The 16,011-nt window shown below is 37.4% G+C and overlaps 1 long non-coding RNA gene across 2 annotated transcripts in view; it reads left to right on the forward strand.

Annotated features, from left to right (window-relative positions):
• LOC309663432 overlaps window positions 1-13,902 on the forward strand; it is a 173,555-nt gene extending 159,653 nt beyond the window's left edge. For both annotated transcript variants that reach the window (XR_014265267.1, XR_014265268.1), the window contains one exon: window positions 12,633-13,902. This is a non-coding gene — a long non-coding RNA (uncharacterized lncRNA). The remainder of the gene's footprint in view (window positions 1-12,632) is intronic.
• Window positions 13,903-16,011: the final 2,109 nt, after the last annotated feature.

Raw genomic sequence — 16,011 nt, forward strand, 5'->3', positions numbered from 1 at the left:
TGTAATAACTTTATGTCAGTTCATAGAGATTCCCTTCTTCTATTGTACACTACATAGGATAGCCTTTTGTGAATATATTATAGTTAATTACTCTTCCATATATAGGTATTTTGTTTGTTCCTAATATTTTGCAGTATTTTGAAACTGTGAACAAGGCTATAAGCCTGCATTATTTCTCCTTATTAAATTTTTATTGTTGGAGATATATCTTCAGACTCCCTGTAAGTGGGATTTCTGGGTCCAAAGTTAAGTTCATATGAGGTTTGTTTGGTATTGCTAAATTCTCCTCCACAGCAGATTTGCCACTTTTCATTTCCACCAGCAATGTGTGAACTTTTTTTTTTCCTGTCTAATTGCATTGACTAATACCTCTAGTACAATGTTGAACAGTAGCAGAAATAGGAGGAGTCAGCCTTTTTTAATTTTAGTGAAAATGTCTCTAATGTTTTCTGTGCATGTAAGATATTGACTAGTAATAAAAGATCTCTCAATTTTTTTATTTTTGGATTTTAATAATATCAGAAGTGTTTGTTAAAATATTGTTGAAATAATTTCAGCAGCTATGGCAATAAGTATATTCCTTGTTTTTCCACTTAGATCCATTAATATGCTATATGATATTAATGGATTTCCTGATATTGAGTCAAATTTGAATTATTGGATTTAACATCACTTGATTATTCTGTATTATTTAATTAATGTGACATTGTGTTTTCTTTTATGATACTCTGTAATATTTTTGCATCAATATTTATTTACCATATTGGTTTATAGTTTTATTTTTTTGTATTATCTTTATTAGATTTAAGAGTCAGTGTTTTCCTTGTTTTATAAAAATCTATTAGGACATTTTTATATCTAAAAATATTTAGTTCAGTTTTGTTCCAATGATATTTATTTAGGACCAACTATGTACCAGGCACTATAAGAGCTATAAGGAAATAAAAATAAGACATAATATGTTATAAAGCTAACAATCTATTCAATAAGGGTGCAAAAGCTTAAATACATTAGGATAATAATATCATTGGAGGTAAGTCCAAGATGCTAAAGTAGCAAAAAGAGGTAGATCAGCTCAGAGGAAGATCAGCTCAGAGGAGGAAAAGGGAATGTTAGAGGAAACAATCATTTGGGTACATTCATCCGAAGAAGGTATGTGTTCACATTTATCAACAAATGAGAAAAATCAAGTTTACCTATTTGGATAAATTTCAGCCAAATTTGTAGAGTCTCTGAGATCTTCTGACTTTAAATATTGGTTTTTTAGCAAGGATGAACTTCAATAATAGAACTTGGTGGAGGAGCACCCTAAAGATATAGCTGTAACTACTGCAATGGAGAGAAATTCTATGTGTATTTAAGCATCATAGAGGAAGAAAATAAAATTTTTAATATAAGGACAAAATCAAAAGTTACATATTTGACAGTTTGAATTTATAAGCTCAAGTTTGTATTAGAGCTGTTGCTAATGGGCAATGTCATGTAATGGTCATGGAAATTAGCAGCAACTATTTCTTTTTAAATAATTTTAATGACTCTTGAGGTAGGCTGAACAGTCCCACCAAGGATGTCCATAACTGAATCCTCAGAATCTGTGAATATGTTAACTTACATGGCAAAAGGCAGTTTACAGATATGATTAAGTTAAGGATCTTGAGATAGGGAGATTATATCAGGTAGGCCTGATGTAATTACAAGGCTTCTTCTAAAAGGGAGGCAGGAGGTCAGAGAGGAGAAAAGATGCTACCCTGTTGGCTGTGAAGACTGAGGAAGAGGCAAGAGTCAAGGAATGTAGGTAGCCTCTAGAAGCTAAAAAAGGCAAGGAAATGGATGTCCCACTAAAGCCTTCAGAAAGTATACATCCCTAGGGACCCATTTTAGACTTCTAACTTCCAAAACTATAACATAGTAAATTTTTGTTGTTAGAAATCGTTTAATTGTGGAAATTCATTATAGCTCTAATAGGAAACTAATAAAATTCTCCTGAATGAAGACCAGCTTGTTTGCCAATACCTTTACATTTAGCTTTAAAAATTCTGTTGTGTAGTTAGGAAAACCGAAGGGCTTAGTTCACAAAGTGAATGAATATATGCTACAAATAAAATGGTGTAAGTATTTTTATATACCTGTTTTACTCTGAGGGAACTAACCAGGAGCATAAGAAAGATTCACCTGGGATTTTCTTTAACTTTACCCCAAAAAGGATTCTGGAAATTATAGTTCCTAGGATCTTACAATAAATCAATGATGGATTTCAGTGTAGTAAGGTTAAGCAGGAGAAATCCTGAGTTCAGTCCTCATTTGTTAGTAGGAAAACAAACAATACACTTTACATGTCCATCTTGTTTTTTTTTTATATCACTTTTACAACTATACGTATACTTTTTAATATCCAGACTCTTAGAACATCAGCTTTTATATTTTTGTATTAACCAAATAACATCTCCCCATGCTAATTTATACAGTAGAACAACATGGATCTCAAAGCATAGCCCTTCAACAATTATTTCCTTAATAAAGCTGATTTAGACATATCCCTAAATTATAAAGAATCTTAAATAACTTAATAGTGATTTAAATTGGTATACTTAGTTTACAATAAAATAATGGAAATATACTTTAAAAATTAGATTTCTAGGAGTAATGTGATTAGGTTTAGATAGAATCATAGCTGTGCTCCTTTTATTATAATATCTTTCACGATTGTGATAGTGCTTATATACATATAGGCATCACACATACAAATATTTTCCATGTCCCTTTGTTTGACAAAACTTCAAAGCAAGTGCAGAAACATCTTTAAAGATTCCCTAGTGGCACAATTAGCACTTCCAAATCTTCTTCTAATTAATCACAGGGGACACTTGACTAATTTGAATTTAACTCCTAATTCAAAAAAGTTTTCTTTAAGCTATGGTACAACTTTAATTTTTTAAATAGTCACCTGTTAGTTGTATATAGTTCAGCACTACTGAAATTATCTTTGAAGAGGTGAATTCAAGTGGAGATTTTACCAGGTAAAATTTTAACAGCTGTTAGAGCTGTTTTTGCTGTAACAATATCCACTTTCTCTGGAGTCATTTAAAAACTCAGAGTTAAAATTAATATTAATCACATATTTTTAAAGGATATAAAAGAACATTTCAATTGATATTTGGTTAATTTTCTTTCAGAAATATTGCAGGGAAAAGTTGAAAATTAGGCTGTATTTTACCAGAGATAGTACCACTTAAAACACATGTTTAAACATTGTGTTAAGTGTAAATCTGTGGCTTTAGTAGCATTAATTTACATTTCAAAATAAGTTGTAAGTTAATTTGTATAAAACAAAATTGCAGAAACAATCACCTGCATGAAGTACTTCAAGAAGTATAGTAAAACAATGTAATTACTGTGAATTAGAATGATAACTACTATAGTACTTAAATATCACTGCAAATATAAAAACCAATAAAAAAAAACTGTTATTTATTGTTAGAGTCTGCATTGTTCATTGAACCTTATATTGCTATACTTTTTAAAAGAGATTTAGAATTTAGTTACAGGAATAGTTCTACTTTGTACATAAGGATGGAATGTTTCAAGCTTGTAATATAAAACAATAATCAAGCAATAGACATTTATTTCTCTTCTTTCATACCTAGCCCTATGTTATAAGTAGTGTTGTAGAGTGATAAGTGTATGGTCTTCAGAATCAATCAGTCACTTAATTTTGCCACTTATTAGCTCTTACCTTGAATGTATGTTTTTATGTTATTTATACTATATGGGGTTTGAAGTCCTTATATATGAAATAAGGCTCATTTTACTTTGTTTTAAGGGTAAAATACAATATGATATCATATATGAAAGCATATTAGCTTCTTTTTTCCTCACGTTTAAATCATCTTTTTATTAGGTAGATACTACTATTACAAAGTCAATAGAGTGCTATTATTTACAAAATAATGTCAATATTAAGTAAAATGAACTAAAAAGTGATTATTATCATTTTAGGAATAAAGTTACATTTAAAGAGATATCTCAAACTATCCAGAAAAATCCCATTATGGTTTCAATTTATTCAGCAAAAGCCCCTTACTACCTGGTCTGCTATGAACAGTTAGTGAAACAGCTACGATTATAAATAAAATACTTGTTGAAATCTTAGATCATAATGTGAAGGGATAGTCCAAATAATTATGTTTAGTATTTTCTTTTATTAGTTGGTTTTCCTGCAGTGACCCAAGTAAGAACATTATTTGCTTATTGCCTAGGAAATAAGTGGCATGGCAGAAATATGAGTGCAAACGGAGACTACATTATGAGTAGGAGTAAAGCTCCTACCTTTGATATTGAAAAGGAATTCCTGGGGCTTGAATTTGAGGTGGAAAGTAAGAGAACATAATGAAGGCCAGAGATTTGTAGGGTGTGAAAAGAGGCAACCAATCCCAGTAGGACCTTGCTGTACATAATTAAGTGAGCAATCACAGAGACTGTCAACCACCATTTTTGCAAGAACCATTGTTTTCCCTAGCCTGTGAATTGCATGGTTGTCAAGTCAGTGAACACAAACTATCTAGTTTCCTTTTGTTGAACATCATGCTATACCTCTACGAAGTGTTCCTGGGTCATTGGCTTTTCTTTCAGCATTCATTCCTTCATGAGCACTGAGCATATTCTCTATTGACTGTTCAATAGGGATGACACTCATATACGTCTTGAGAGGTTTGCTCCATCCAGATTCAACTTGCCTTATATAGACAAAACTCCATTTCCACCAAACTGCCACCAACACTTTTAAAGTGTAAGAATAATGTTAAGTAAGAAAAAGAGTGGGCCTTTTTGCCGATGGAATGATGATGGTTTGGGAGGAATGGCTCATGAACCTGTCCACATGTGGAGCTAAATGGAACCAAGTCTGTATTATTGCAGGAAAGAGAGGTGGGGCCTGAGAGGATGGTCATGTCCCAGGTCTCAGGCGAGTCCCTGGGAGAGGCCTCCAAGTGTTCTTGGCTTTGCACTGGAAAGAATTTAAGAGCAAGCCATAGTAAAGTGAAAGCAGATTTATTCAGGGAGATATACACTCCATAGACAGGGTGCCGGCCATCTCAGAAGGCAAGAGGCCAATGCAAGAAACACACTCCACAGAGTGTGGGCTATCTCCGAAGGTGAGAGGCCAAGGGAGAAACACACTCCAGAGTCTTTACTAATTTTCAAAATTTGCATTTTGAAAAGATGGCAGAGATAAGGGTTCCAGAGAAGACCAGGTAGGGTATTTGCATCTCAAGACATAGGCAAATTCCTCCTAGGATGATTTTGTTCTCCCTTTGTTTAATACTTACAAGCCTCTTAAGATAAATAGGGAAGGTTTTGGAAGTGGTAAAAGGATTGGTGGGCTTTGGATTATTTTTAGAGCCACACCTCTGGTCCTGTAAAGACTAGATTTGTAAAACAAGAACAGTTTTTGGTTTTTTTTTTTTCATTTTCATCTTCAAAGGATTGGGTGGCTACCTCAATGATACTGAAGGACTGACATACCCATTTACCTATGTTGGAATGTTTTACTTTCCCTCATTTAGCTTAGGGGAGAAGGCCTCCCTAAAAATTCCTATCAGGTATGGTTAGTTTAATCAGACCAGTGGCCTCCCATTTTGTACTCTATTTACAAACACTTTTGGGGATCCTCCCTGGGTTTAAGAAATTTTAAAATTATGGCCCTCAATCATGCATCCGATCTGAGGAGGCTTGCCTACAGCCTCATGTGATTCCATTTCTAAAGGTAGCTGGACAGTTTTTAGCCCAACTTTTTGTCCATTTCATTCCTATCCTGTAGGCACCCTCAGCTTGAATTTTATAAGCACACAGAGTGGAGGCATTCATGGCATTACAGTGTCTGGATTTGTCCACTCAAAGGCAAAGAGATATTGAGAGTCTTGGTGCAGGGGAATGCAGAAGAAAGTGACCTAGTTCTAGCACTGTGAACCAGATTAACAGCCCATAGTTTAAAAACTTAGATAGGGTAGAATGCAGATCTCCTCTGGCTTGGGACTGAGGTAGATTCCTCCTGCCAAGAGCAATTATTTTTCTTGGTGGGTGCCATCTCTGTGAGGGTCTCCAGCTTGGGCTCTTTTCTGGAATTTAGTAAGCAAGTCTGTTCACAACAAGGGCATGGAGTACTCAGGCATGAGCAGAAACTGATGTGCAAAGGTAAAATTTCCTAGCAGGCAGTTGAGAGGAGGGGCGAATCGCTTGGTTTTGGACTTTCCATCAATCCCTGTTATACAGAATTGGGAGAACAACGTCCAGGGCAATAAGTCAGCACAGAGTAGGTGGCCCCCATATCTAATAAGGAAATAACTTTCCTACCTGTCACATCAAGGGTTACCCGAGGCTCCTCTGGAGAAATGACCAGGTGTCCTTTGAGAGCCAGGGAGGGTCCCAGGCCCTGTCAGTCTTCAGTCTTTACGGCCATCATTTGTTTGGGAGCCCCCACTCCCCTTTGGGACTGGGGGCAGTCCCGCTTCCAGTGGCCCTGTCGTTTGTATATCAGGCCGGGTCCCGGTGGACTTTTCCTATACAAGAAGCATTCATTCTTCCAGTGGCCCACCTGGCCACACTTAAAACATATTTTCTTGGCAAGACAGTAGCTCTGATCCAGGCTTCCTGGATCCTGTCCTCACCATGAGTCTTCGCAAGGGAGGGTGACCCTGAGGTGGTGCAGGGGTTCGGGCTGCCTCTAGTAATTGTGCTGTTAGCTGTTGTCTTTGACTCTTTTTTGCCTTTTCAACCCTGTATCTACTGTTAAATACTCCAAAGGCGAAATCCAAGGGACTGATTTATGGGGGTCTGGGGTCTCTAGCTCCCCAGATGGGGCATTAGGGATAAATGGTCTGGAACATGCCCCCCCGCTCAGAAATGGGGGAGGAAGGAGTTCCAAGTTGTGGATCTTGGTGAGGTGGACTCGTAAGGGGATCATCTAAGACTTCATGCTCCTGTGGGGGAAGAAGTCACTTTGAAGGGATATGAGCCAAGCATGCCTGGCAGAAGTTCTTATAGACCTGGATTTTTGAATAGGGTCATGAACATTTGGATGTATGGGACTTCCCCCCTTCCCTTTTACAAAATAGGTTCAGCTACAAGATGGTATTGTAATTCAGTGACCCATTTTCTAGCCAGATCTCTTGGTCCCCTAGTTTGTATTGAAGCCATGCAGTATTGCAAAAGAAAATTAATATTTTTTCTTAAACCATCCTGTCTAAATTTTCCCCAATTAGCTAATATGCATCCTAGTGGGGAGTCGTTTGGCATGCTTGTAGTTGCCCCCTTTTTAAAATTAGGGTGTCTTGACAAGACGGGGGTCTGATGGATCCTGTCCAGATGGTAGTTATTTGTCCTGGTGGTCTCACAGTGTCAACAGTGGGGTCCCTGTGAGCACCTGAAATCTGCCTGGTTGGTAAGCCTGAGGAGGCCCCTTGGATTGGTCAAAGAAAGGAGCAAGAGTGAGTGGGAGAGAAAGCAGCTGGAGTCCCACGGCCTAAATCCTTCAGAGAGGGAGGGAGGAGACCTTGGTCCTGAACCAACTAAACAGATTATCTTTATCACTGAAACAAAAGAAAGAGAAACAGAGCTGCCTTGATGGAGGCTACAAGGCAGTGATAACAGTACAAGGCAAAAACTCCCCTCAGGATATGGTCCTTGTGATGTTGAGGAGGGCTACCTCTCCACAGAAGTACAAGAGGCAATGCAAAGCTGGCAAAGAGGCTCAAGGATCAATAGACAGTCCAAGAATCAGGAGAGAAGGAGGATGTAAGAGAAATCCAGGACAGGAGGGAAGGTGTACAGCCATGATGCTTCCCAGGCAAGCGATTCTAAGCCTGCTGAGAAGCCGAGAAAGGTGCTTGCCCATTGCCTCCACTGAGGGGTTGATAAAGTCCACCTGCGACCCCCCACGAGGGAAGTGCTCACCCACACTTCCAGTCAGGGGTGCAATATCTGGGGTATAAATCCCTGGGGGAGAAAAAGGTAGGAAGGTGTACAGCCACGATGCTTCCTAAGAGAGATTCGTAAGCCTGCTGAGAAGGGTGCTTGCCCACTACTTCCATTCAGGGGTTGATAAAGTCTGCCTGCGACCCCCACAAGAGAAGTGCTCGCCCACACTTCGGCTCAGGGGTGTCTGGGCTCCCCATTAGATGTGACCCCTAAGAGGGAGCACCACACCAGGCTCAGTATCAGTCAACGAGGGGGTTAAAGTAAGAAGGAAGACTGAGTGGGACTAGGGAGGTACACAGCTGCGAAGCTTCCTAGGTGGGGAAGGAACTGTGACCCTCTCAAGGGAAGTGCTCGCCCACAACGTCTGCTCAGGGGTGCAATGAGGCTGTGAGCCCTGAGAACACTTGGGGAGGGCCGGGCCACAAATCTAGAGGAGGACTCATGGAGTCCCCCAATTTGGGCCCCCGCCACAGTTCTGGCATCCCAGAACTGGACTGAGACTAAGAACAAGTAGGGAGAGGGAACTGGACTCGAGGAGCCACAGGGGGAACTCACCCAACCAAGTTGTCAGTTACTTGCTGTGTGGTCTTAATCTGGATGTCCAGTGGTCGTCTGGGTGGATCTTCTGGAGTCCAAAGAGATAGAGCTATAGGAGAATGAGAAAGATCAAGGGGAGAAAAGCCTTGGCCTCGGTGGGCTCCTTCATGGCCAGAGAACTCGTTTCTGCGAGATCCTGCAGGCGGCTTCAGCCGCCACCTAAGGGGCTACTTAAATCTACGCTGCTCAAGACAAGTCCCAGCCACCCTCGAGAGGGGAGCCATAGCCCAATAGCCAGATCAAGATTATGCCCTTTGAGGCCCCGTGTTGGGCGCCAGAAAAGATGCTGCAGGAAAGAAAGTGAGGCGTGAGAGGATGGTCACATCCCAGGTTTCAAGTGAGTCCCTGGGACAGGCCGCCAAGTGTGGGTTCTTGGCTTCACACAGGAAAGAATTCAAGAGCAAGCCATGGTAAAGTGAAAGCAGGTTTATTCAGGGAGATACGTGCGGGCCATCTCAGAAGCCAGGATGCCTTGGGAGAAACACACTCCACAGACAGAGTGTGGGCCATCTCAGAAGGCGAGAGAGACATCAGGGCACTGGGTTGTCAGTTTCTATAGGCGTGGGTAGTTTCATAGGCTAATGAGTGGGAGGATTGTTCTAACTATTTTGGGGAAGTGGCGGGGATTTCTAGGAATTGGGCCACCGCCCACTTTTTGGCCTTTTATGGTCGGCCTCAGAACTGTCATGGCGCCTGTGGGTGTGTCATTTAACTTGCTGATGTATTACAATGAGCGTATACTGAGGCTCAAAGTCTAGTGGAAGTCAGTCATTTGCCATCATGGACCTAGCTGGTCTAACCGGTTTATATCGTGTCCTCAATGGCTGTCATTGTTTTAGAGGTTGTGCCCAGCCCCCTTCCCATCTCATTCTCGCCTCAGAGATTTTACTCCCGTAATCTTATGGGAAGCAGAGGGGCAACGGTCTGTCTTCTGTAGTTGCTTCAGGGCTGAGTAGGGGCGTTGAACCAGCCTGTTAGGGATTAAAATCTTTGTATGCCTGATCTAGGGGCCCCAGGAGCAGGACAGTTTCTTGTTTTTAGTCAGAGAGTGGTAAGGGCTGGAATCTTCATATAGCCATCATCTTGATGTGGAACTGTTGTAACTGCTTCTGTAGCCTTCCTATGAATCTTCTTGAAGTTGAAGCACTTTTGTAACAGCATCAGAGTACAACAATAACTGTCTATAAATGACAAAAGACTTAAAAGGCATGGTTATACATCTGATTACAGTGTAATGAAAAGCTGGGTTACTGTTGTGACATAAAACAGTTTAAGATAACAGCTAGAACTATAGCATTATACCAGGACATATCCAAATTCCAGAAACTGTATATAATTTCCTCATACCTTCTTTTGTTCAAAACACACATCCTACTCTCTTTAAGCAACTATGAACTATCTTCTTCACCAGTAGTCTGTAGATTAGTAAACGTAAATACCAATAATTTCTAAAAACGTGCTTTCTCATAGAGAATATCTCAAGGTGGCACCAAACATATTTATTAATAGTCCTAAATACCTTTAGTTTCTCTGTTTAGTAAATGATGTTTCAGTATCTTATTTTATTTGGGAATGACTTTAGCTATTCAATAAACTTCCATCACTTAATTTAGAACAACTCAAAATTTCAAGTAAATTTCCAAATATCTAGAGAGATTATTAAGTAGACATTCCTAAAATAGAATTATTCCTAAAAAGTTCATCCAAAAACCCTTATCTCACTTACATTTAATTCACTAATAAATATTTTATCATACCAAGTTATTTTTCTTGCTTACAAATTTGCAACAGATGTAAAAAGATCTTATTTGACCTCTAGTAAACCTAGTTACAACAGAAGTATTATACTTAACACTGATGACTCTTAAGGACATCTGTATTAATCAAACCAACCAACTTAAGCTAATACCAGATATTAATTTAATACTGAATATTTTCTAGATCACATGAACCTGAAATTTACTCTGGCCAGTTTCCTTCATATTTATGAGTATTTATATACAAATCAGGGTCACCTGTCTAGATAGCTAAATATTTTTTACTAATGGTTACAGAAAAGACACTTAGGATTTCTATTTATCCTTGACAAGTCAAGTTCTAAATTGAGTAAAGTAATCTTGGACCTAATTGGTTCAACCAGCTTGTATCCTGTCCTCAATGGCTTTTAAAGATTGTGCCCTGCCCGCTTCCTGTCTCAATATCACTCCCACCCCCATGCACCGTGCCAGAGTCATTATATTTTATTTTATAACACTTAAGTTTAAGAGTGTAGGAGAGGAAAAATAATTTTCCCTCTACCCTTCTAGCTTCTTGGCTGAGGCCCCCCTATAATAAAAGACAGAATAACAGGAGAAAAACAGAAGTTTACTAACACATATATACCTTCTGTATATATGAGAGATACCTCAGAAAACGGCAACTCCCTGAAATGGGCTAAAGACAAAACAGGATGTTGGCTGGGAGGGAAGTCAGTTATGGGGGATTATCAGGCAAAACACAGTAAACAAGGGTATGATTCGTATGCAGATTTAATTCAGTTGCCTTCTCCAGTGATAAGAGATTTAGTCGTTCTCCTCTTCCTGGCACAGAGAGGGAGCCGTCCTTACAAAAGGAGATTTTCCTTATAAATTTAAATGTCTCTTACAAAAGAATAACTTCTACTAGAAACTTCAGAACTTCTCTTGTGTCTGTGGTTTCTTAAAAATAATTCATTTAAGATAACTGTTATGCCAAAATATGCCAAAGAAACATATTTTGGGATGACAGGTTCTGCTCCCGTTCAAGGGTCCTGTCCAAAATTAGTTAAAATGCTATCTTTTATGAGTCTACCATGGCACTGAACCAATTCCACAAAGAGGTCTAGGGAAATGTCCATGTTATCAGATTGCTCCCTTATGTTCTACCATTTCTCAAAAAAGATGCTCACTGCAAAGTGATATAAGGACTAGAAAAGTTACTAATCTCAATTTGATTCCAATTAGATACATGACATGAGTGTTTCTGTGCATTTTTTCTTCTTCAGTAATATGGGAATTAACCACATCTGAATATATTGGTGAAGACAGAATGAGAAAAATACACATGCATGTTTCTCTGTATTATAAAATACTTAAAATTTAAAGAATTATTCTAATGAATATGTTAACTATGAATAATAATAATAATATCAACATACTGCCCATGAATATGTTAAGGGAACCACTGACCACAACCACCCACACTGGCCAGACACCTTAGTAACCACTTCCATGAGTTATCTTACAACAGGAGGTCCTGGTAAGGAACTCAGAACTAACAAGACACCACCAACCAGAAGAATTCAGGAAAGGTCAAAAGGAAAGAGGAGACAGTAGTCCATATGTCCTACCAACCTCCCAGAATCCTTCTTGCTGGAATCCATCTTGGCTGAGCGATGTGCATGCCACCAGGAAGGACCCTGAATCAGAATGATTGGCCAGAGACAACCCGGAAGCTAACCCAATTACCATAAAACCCGAGATTGCCGGCCACATGGCAGAGCGGTTCTCCTGGGTTCCCTTACCCTGCTGCTCTCCACCCAGGCGCCTCTTCCCAATAAAGTCTCTTGCTTTGTCAGCACATGTGTCTCCTTGGACAGTTCATTTCCGAGTGTTAGACAAGAGCCCACTCTTGGGCCCTGGAAGGAGTCCCCCTTCCTGCAACAAATACAACATCTTCTTTAATAACTAGAACACTGATGTTTGAAGTTCCCTATTGCAACATTTTCCCTGAATTTTTGTTTGTTTGTTTTTAAATTTTTTTGTTTTATCATGTTTTGTAAGAATATATAGTGTCGACTGAAAGAAAAAAGCACAGCGTGAGAGTTGTGAGTTAAGTTTTATTTGGGGCAAAATGAGGAATATAGCCTGGGAGACAGCATTTCAGATGGTTCTGAGAAACTGCTCCAAAGAAGTAGTGGGGAAGGTTAGTGCTATATATGATGTCAGTGAAGGGGGGTACGTGCAGTCAAGCACACATTTTGGGAGATGCTTGCTGCTAGTCACGAGGAGCAGATGTCACCGTTAATGATTTTAGTGCTTTTCTAGATATGAGGAGGTGCAAGAATTGGGCTCTTAAAATCTTCTGAAAATATCTAACTATCTGAAGAACTGTTCTGCCAGTTCTTCCCAGAGCACAGAGTGTCTCATTACTGATCTCCACCCTGAACTCCTTTCAAGGTGTGTTGAAGGTCAGCAGCTGCAGCGGCTCATGATTTAATCCTTGTAGAGGTAAATGGCAAGTGCCAATTTGTAGTTGGCAATAGCTTTATTTGTTTTAAGCTTTTAAAATAAAATAATTGATTTTAGTTTTACTGTTCTGTCCTCTGCTTTTCTCACTTAATATTATGGTCCTAATATTCAGTCAGGTATTGGGCATCTGTAATTTGCTTATTTTCACTCTGTATGGCATTCCATTATATACTTTTAAAATTTATTTATTGATTCTCTTGTCTATAGACATGTTATTATTTCTAGATTTTGTTATTACAAAAATAAAGCTATAAATTTTATTTTACATGTTGTTTGAAACATATGTGCAACAATTTTTCTACAGTATAAACTAAGGCAAACTGATAGATCATAGGATCATTGCATGTCCAAATTTACAAGGTAATGCATTTTCCAAAGTAATTGTATCTATTTACACTACCACTATCAGTGTATTGTTGTCCATATAGCTCTGCGTCCTATCAACATTGGGTATAATCAGACAATAATTTTTGCCAAGCTAATGGGTATTAAGTGGAATCTCACTGTTTTTAATTTGCATTTATTATGTTTGAGAATTGTTTCTTATATTTAGCCATTCATATCTCTGCTTTTGTTGAAATGCTTGCTTATTCTTTTGCCCAGTTCTTCCTATTGGGTTGTTTTTCTCTTTTAATTTGTAAGAATTTTTGTATTTTTGCACAGATGTTGTAAAGGCATTTCCCTAATTTTCTTCTAATTTTGAAGACACATCATAATTCAAAATGTTGTTTAGAATTCTTCCTCTATGTTCATGAGTTAGATTGCCCAGTATTCTCCTTTATTGCACTGTCCTTTGGCTTAAGTGTCAGAATTAATCTAGACTCATAGGATTACCTGAAAAATATTTTTCTTCTCCTATTTTTCTGGAAAAAATTGAATAACACTTGAATTGTTCAATAGTTAAATTTGATGTTTGAGCTGGGCTTTGGTGTTTTCTTTGTACAAAAAAAGGTTTTATTTCTATTAAAGTATAACTGATATTCAGTAAACTGTACATTTTGAAAGAGTACAATTTGATGTTTTAACTTACACATAGAACTATGAAATCACCATCATAATGAAAATTTTTTAAAAAAATCACCCTTAAAGCCCCCTTGTCATTCACACCCCACCCCTGCCTCTAGATCAGTGGTTACTGATCTGCTTTCTATCAAAGCAGATATGTTAGCATTTTTTAGAATTTTACATAAATGGAATAATACAGTATAACCAACCATATGTACTCTTTTTTTGTCTTATTTTAGTTAATATAATTATTTTGAGATACAGCCATGTTATTGAGTATATAGTTTGTTTGTTTTCTTGCTGAGTAGTATTCTATTGTGTATATTTACCACAATTTGTTATGTGGCATTTGGACTGTTTCCAGATTTTGGACAATGCAAATAAAGGTGCTATAAACATTTATATACAAATCCTTGTATGGACATATGGTTTCATTTAATTTTGATAAATACCTAGGAATGGAATTTCTGGAACATATTTAAGGTATATTTTTAATGGTTTAAATGATTAATGAGCTGATTTCCAAAGTGGCTGTAAGACTGTATATTTCTACTAGCAGTGTAGAACCCACTTAAATGGGTTTCACACTGACCATAGATATTTATATCTTATTTTCCATACAATCTAACAATCTTCTCCTTTTAATTGGGGGTGTAATTTGATTTATATTATAGTTTATTTTAAATCTACCATTTTGCTATTTTTTAATTGTCCCAATATGCTCCTTCTGCCCCCCCTTTTTTTTTTGGCCCTTTTTTCCTTTTTCTTTGAATTAATTATTTTCTGTTGTTTAATTTTATCACCATTATTGCCTCATTAGTTAACACTTCTCTTATTATGTTTTAGTGGTCACCCTAATGTTTAAAATATATATTTTTAGTTTATTACAATTTTCCTCCAAATAATATCATGCTACTTCCCATTTAATGTAACAAACTTAAAACCATCATTTAAAATCCTTACTCCATCTTTTTTTGTAGTTGTTGTTATTAATATTTATTCTACCTATATTATAAACTCTACAATACTTTGCTTTATTTTTGCTTTAGATAATCACATCTCTCATAGAGCTGGTATAATGAGAAAAAAGTCTCTAATTTCATTTTTTACTATTTTTGGCAGACTTTTCTTTTCATAGATACAAATATCCATCTGTTATCATCCTTTTTCTACCTGAAGCACTCTTTTTTTGTAATGAAATATACATAATATAAAATTTACTATTTTAATAATTTTAAGTGGTATAATTCTATGGCATTAAGTACATTAACATTGTTATACAACCATCACCACCATTCATCTCCAGGATTTGTTTTATGTTTCCAAATTGACTGCTTTACCCATTAGACACTTACTCACCATTCCCCCTCCTTCTAACCCCTGAAAACCAGCGTTCTATTTTCTGTCCCTGTGAATTTTTCTACTGTAGGCACCTCATATAAGTGAAATTATATTTGTGCTTTTGTGATTTTTTCATTTCACTTTGTGTAATGTGTCAGAATTTCCTTCTTATTAAGACTAAATAATATTGTATTGTATGTATATACTACATTTTTTTTTTATCCATTCATCCATCAGCGGACACTTGGGTTGTTTCAAGCTTTTAACTATTGCAAATAATGCTGCTATGAACTTTGGCACAAAAATATCTCTTTGAGTCCTTGCTTTCAGTTATTTTGGGTTTATACCCAGAAGTGGAATTGTCTGAAAAAGACATATCTGAAAAAAATTACTAGTACTGATGACAAAGAGCTTACTGCCTATGTTTTCTTTAAGACGTTTTGTGGTTTCAGGTCTTCCACTTAAGTCTTGAATCCATTTGGAGTTTATTTTTGTGCCTGTTGTAAGAGAGTAGTCCAGTTTGATTATTTTATATGTAGCTGTCCAGTTTTTCCAATACCATTTATTGAAGAGACTGTCTTTTCCCCATTGTATATTCTTGCCTCCTTTGTCATAGATTAATTGCCTATCTAAGTGTGGGTTCATTTCTGGGCTGTCTATTCTATTCCATTGATCGATGCGTCTGTTTTTGTGCCAGTAAGATACTGTTTTGATGCCTGGAGCTTTGTAGTATACTTTGAGTTCAGGGAGCATGATACTTCCAGCTTTGTTTTTGCTCAAGATTGTTTTGACTATTCAGGGTCTTTTTGTGTTTCCATTTAATTTTAGA

The sequence above is a fragment of the Balaenoptera physalus genome (assembly GCF_965194825.1).
Source record: "Balaenoptera physalus genome assembly, chromosome: 6".
Lineage (NCBI taxonomy): Eukaryota > Metazoa > Chordata > Mammalia > Artiodactyla > Balaenopteridae > Balaenoptera > Balaenoptera physalus.